Source organism: Helianthus annuus, chromosome 9 (assembly GCF_002127325.2).
Source record: "Helianthus annuus cultivar XRQ/B chromosome 9, HanXRQr2.0-SUNRISE, whole genome shotgun sequence".
NCBI classification, from domain to species: Eukaryota; Viridiplantae; Streptophyta; class Magnoliopsida; order Asterales; family Asteraceae; genus Helianthus; species Helianthus annuus.
The window spans coordinates 181,544,137-181,550,136 of NC_035441.2; positions in this window are offsets into that span (position 1 = coordinate 181,544,137).

Below are 6,000 nucleotides of genomic sequence, written 5' to 3' on the forward strand. Positions count from 1 at the left end.
AATGATGTATGTATAATTCACAGGGGAATGGAGCATGTTTGATTTTGTTGACCCTCCGCGGCACCTTGCGTTGAGGCCCGCAGACCGCGTTCTGGATGAAGGGGAATTGAGCGTGTTGGGGATTCATCTGGAGCAATTTGTTTTACCCGTTGTACCAGCGGACCCTGCTGCATATATTTCCCCCCTGCCATCTGTCCCAAATACCGGTGTTCCGGCTTTGGAAAAGAGGCTCACCCGGATAAAGCTTACTGGGAGGAAGTACATGGCGGCCGGTGTAGCTGCTTCTTCCATTGGTGAGACCGCGTTATCTGGAGGAGATGCTCCTGCTACCACCGTTATAACGAGTCCTGTTCATGCCTCGAAAAAACGGAAAACATTTATTGCTCCTACCCTGAGTGCGTTCCAGGCTGTGCAGGCTGCCTATGCCTTGCCGCTATGTATGTATTGCTCGTCTTCAAACGTTATTATGAGTTATGAGCCTCATGTTGCTGAACCTTGCCGTTTTATATGCAGATATCTCTAGCGGGACTCAAACTGAGATTGTTACACCAACCCCTGTATCATCTGTGGGAGTGTCGCTTCCCAGTTCCGGTACTGGCAGCGCTACGGAGCCCAAAACCCAGGCCAGCGTTACCGCTGTCATTAGTTGTACCATGCCGCTTCCAACACCTACCGCCTCTGTGGTTGTTAAAGTCGATCCCGTTTCCAAACCACGGACTTCTAGCATTGATCCGTCCCTGTTTGACTCACCCCTGAGCATTTTTTCTGCTGCTGATAACGAGGCACCCGCCGTATCCGCGGCGCAGGAGGCCACCAGCGTCGGGGGTGCTTCCGCTAGTGAAGCTGGGGGGTCAAGTAGTGGCATTGCTGATGACGGCGCCCGTCTGATTGATGACTTGTTTCTGCCCACTGTCAGCTGGGATCCCAATGCCCGGGATAAACACTATCAACCCCAATGGAAAATCGCCGAGTCCTCTAGGCTAATTTTTTCCCCAGTGATTCAACACTGGGTGGAGCGGGCGTACCCTCCAGCTGAGGCGGCATATGTTGAAGGTTTGAACAACGAAAATCTGATGAATTCCACTATAGCGGATTCCGTGAGCCAACCCCGGAGGTTAGCAGAGATCCGGCGCAGGTGGATGCATGATTACACCCAGCTCCACCAGGCGCGGTCTACTATCCAAGAGTTGAAGGATGACAAGTACCGCTTGGAGAGTCAACTTCAGGCCGCCGGGTTAAGGGAGGCTAGGTTTTTGTCAGAGAAGAACAAAGCCGAGGATGACTTGAAGAGAGTGACCGCCCACCTCGCTGAGGAACGAATAATATGGGCCCGCGATATAGCGGAGAAAGACCGGTTTCTGGCTCAGGCGAAGAGTGTGCAGGAAGAATTGGAGCGTAAGGCTATAGCTGAAGCTCAAAAGGTGAGATTCGAACTATCTACTCAGTTGGAAAGGTTCCGAGTTGACACTGATTTTGTGTCTTAGGTGCAAGAGCGGTACCAGGGATTGACTGCTGAAGTAGAAGCCTCCCATGCCAAATCACGATTACTACAAGCGGAGCTGGAGGAGTGAGAGGAGAAAGTTAAAGAACTTCAACGCCATTGTGATTCTCTTGTTTCCCAGAACAACATGTTTGCTACATCGTCTGTTGCTCGACTGAAAGAGGTGGAAAATGCCTTGGCACAATCTAATGCCGAAGTGGATGATCTGACTAGCCAGCTGGCGGCTCTACGGGGTGATAGGAATTGGTTAATATGTAATGGCTTGGTGGGGGCGTTTGGGTATCTCCGTGAATCGCCCCCTTTACGGCCCTGATAGATCACCTATCCGCCACTGCGTACCAATCTGGTCATCATGATGGCGTTTATAAAGGCTACATGGAGTGCCAGCAGCTAGACAAAATAACTCCTGACTTTCACGTGGCCAAGGGTAAGCTTCAAAGTGACACGTCTAACGCTCTCGAAGCAGCATACACAGAGCCATTGTCTTCTTATGGGTATTTAATGGATAAAGTGAACGAAGATGGTATAGAGTCGATGCGCTTGCTACTGGACCCCGCGGAGGAGTCTGAGGAGGAATAAAAAATTTGTTTATTTTTCTTGGCATGTATTGTACTTCCTTTCGACTTTTGCTAATAACACTGTTTTACTTGGGTTTGGTGAAAATATCTGTTTTGATTTGACAGACATTTTAATGCTAATGTCATGATTTCTGACACCGCCGTGTTTCTGAAATGTGGCTATGTGACATGTAATGATTATTTTCCATTAATGCTTCTAACGTCATTACTGCCAAAACTATTTGACCTTTTACCCTTCTATAAATTAGCCCTCCTTTTCCTTATTTGGTAGTTGGACAGGATGGAACGAAAAAGGTATAGACAAAGACTTTCCGAAATCTTCCGGGTTTTAGATGATGCTGACGGCTTACTTCAGTTGCAGAATCCTGTAACGAAATCGATGCTGCGGAAAAGAAGGCCACTTCCCAATGTCACTGCAACCCGGGCGAATCGAGCCTGTAAAAGTGTTGTTCATGAAGATCCTCAACCAGTGGATTCTGGTGTAATGTCTCTGTCAGCTGATGTTTTGACAGAGCTTATCCCAGTTAATCACGCCCGACGTTATCGTTTGACGTACGAGCGTCGTCGCGGTGGTTGTTCCAAGAAGAATCCGGTGGACGATTTAGGAATGGTGGCTCCATCAGTGGTTGGGGAATCATCCGGTGACTTGGCCGTTGATCCTCCTATGTTGGTTGATGGTGGTGTGGTGCTGCATACCCCTGCAGAGGTGATGGCGACCGATTTCCACCAGTAGTTGGTAAAAGATGTCTTTTTGGTTCCCATATGTTGGTTTTTAAACAACAGGGACAAGTACTTGGTTTGTTTATGATAGGTCATGTGCATGTTTTAAGAATGCCTATCTTTTTTTGTAGCGGTTAGCATATCTATCACCAAGATACCCGCTGTCAGCGCTGTATATTTTGACCCCATGACTTTTGTGTATGAAAAATATTTCGTGTTTAAGGGTGCTTTTTGTGGTTTACCGTTATGTGTAGTTATAATGCGATGGTATTTTATACTGTTAAATAATGATTAAAATCAAAAAAGTAAAAAAGAACTTTATTAATTTCAAATGAAACGAAAATGACACCGTCGTGGGTGGATTACATTTGTTTCCAACAAAGACATGCTCTTGCTGTTATGAGCAAGGCATTACAAATAACATTTCCTTAGTTGAGCTACGTTCCAACTGCGCGGTATGATGGTGCCGTCTAGTCTGGATAGGCGATAGGCCCCTTTGCCCAAATTTTCTTGAACGACGTAAGGGCCTTCCCAGTTGGGTCCTAGCTTGCCTAGGGGTTCCACCCTACTTGCTTCATTATCGCGCATAACATAATCGCCCTTTTTGAAAGTGCGCTCTGCCACGCGTTTGTTGTAGTACCTTTCCAATGTTTTCTTGTATTTTGCTTCGCTGATCGCGGCTGCTTCGCGCCTTTCCTCGAGTAGGTCTAGGCCTTCCCTTAGAAGCCTGTCATTATCATCTCTTGTGGCTAAACGGCGTAGTGAAGGCAATCCCGCTTCCACGGGTATCATTGCTTCCGCCCCATAGGTTAGGCTAAACGGGGTTTCATTATTGCTTGTCTTAGGCATTGTTCGATGTGCCCAAAGGACGTTTGGCAATTCCTCTACCCAGGAGCTTTCTTCGTACCCTAATCTTCGCTTTATACCATCTAGCAAGCTCCTGTTCGCCCGCTCGACCTGGCCGTTTCCTTGGGGGTGCGCTACTGATGTGAAAATCTGCTGTATTTGAAGGTCGGCGCACCATTCCTGAAAAATCCTGTCAATAAACTGTGTTCCATTGTCACTCACCAGGTACAACGGTAGTCCAAACCGGCATACTATGTGTTCCCAAAGGAACTTCTTAGCGTTGTCAGCGGTGATTTTAGCTAAAGGTTTGGCCTCCACCCATTTGGTAAAGTAGTCAATCGCCACAATCAAGTATTTTAGCTTTACGGGGGGCGGCGGAAAAGGTCCTACGATATCCACCGCCCATTTTTGAAAAGGTCATGCCGCTGTAACCGGTATTAAATTGTTCTTGGGCCTGAGTGTCTGGGGGGCGAATTTCTGGCAACTGCGGCATTTCCTCAGTTCCGTTACGGCGTCTTCATGCATTCTGGGCCAATAGTATTCGACGTTATGGATTTTGGCCACTACTGCTCGAGGTCCGGCGTGAATACCGCATAAGCCTGAATGGATCTCGCTGATCAAGTACTTTGCTTCTGTTGGGGATACGCACCGCAGAAGCGGTCCCAAATATGACTTTCTGTACAGGACGCCGTTATTGACCTCGTATTGCAATGCCCTTGTTTGTACCTTATGTGCTTCGCTCCTGGCGGATGGTAACTCCCCACTGATAAGGAACTTTAGTATCGGGGTGTACCAGCACGGTTCCTCCGTTGTGACGGCGGAAACACTCCGCGGTTCGATTGATGGTGCCTGCAGCGTTTCTACTTTAACTTCTTTTTCCATGCCCGAGGTAGCGAGTTTGCTAAGAGCATCTGCTATCTGGTTTTTGCCTCTATGAACGTGGTTGAGTGTGACGTTATCAAAGGAAGCCATGAGCTCCTTCGTTTTTGCCAGGTACCTTGCCATCGATTCATCCTTGGCCTCGTATGTTTCGTTTACTTGGTTATTGACCAGTAGGGAATCCACATATGCATCAACCCTTGTGGCTCCCATGGACTGGGCCATCCTTAAGCCAGCAAGCAGTGCTTCGTATTCTGCTTCGTTGTTTAAACATTCGAAATCGAAGCGTAACGCATACATCAACCTTATCTCATCTGGGCTTATTAGCATTAAACCCGCCCCTTATCCTTTTCCACTTGATGACCCGTCCGTGTACAATTTCCACGGCCGCCGAGCGGTACTGGATTCCGGGATGTCCCGGATGGTTGGGTCCACTATGGTTTCTCCTTCGAGAATTTCGGCCAGAAAGTCGGCGATTACTTGCCCCTTAACTGCTGTTCGTTTTTGGTATTCAATATCCAAAGCTCCTAGTTCGATTGCCCATTTGGCCAGTCTACCAGAGATCTCTGGCTTATGCAGAATTTGTTGTAGCGGGTAGTTGGTCAGGACCTGTACGCGATGTGCTTGGAAATATCTTCTTAATCACCGCGTGGCGTGTACAAGCGCTAGGACCAGCTTTTCCAGTGTGGGATATCGCGTTTCGGGCCCAGACAGTACCCGACTGATGTAATATATGGGCGTCTGTCTCCCGTCTCGTTCTACCATAAGCACAGCGCTCACCGCGTTATGGGCTGCTGCCAAATACATCTTTAGCACCTCATTAGGCCTTGGTGCAGTCAGCATGGGTAATCTTTCTATGAAACGCTTCATTTCTTGCAAGGCTTCTTCCGCTTCGTTGGTCCATTTGAAATTCTTCTTGTTGAGGCAATCCTTCAATGTTTTGACGAATGGCAAAGATTTCTCAGCATGCCTTGCTAAGAATCTGTTGATCGCCACTAGCCGTCCATTTGAAGCCTGGGCTTCCTTCAACGTTCTTGGGGAAGGCATCCGTGCTATATCGGCCACCTTTTCTGGATTAGCTTTAAAACCATCCCGGGTGACAACTACCCCTAGAAACTTCCATTCTTCCACCCCGAAAGAGCATTTCTTGGGGTTGAGTTTGATGTTGTACTCTTTAAGCTTTTGGAAAGTTTCCTCGATGTCTTTTAGCATTTGCTTTTCTTCCCTGCTCTTGATTACAAGGTCATCGACGTAGACCTCCAAATTTCGGCCGATTTGTGTTTCGAAAACTTTATCCATGAGTCTCTGATAGGTAGCTCCGGCATTTCGTAAACCGAAAGGCATCTTTGTGTAACAAAAGATGCCCACATCGGTGTGAAACGCTGTTTTTTCTTCATCTTCTTTGGACATCTTGATCTGATGATACCCTTTGTAAGCGTCTAGGAAACACTTATACCTGTAAGGCACCAGGGAGTC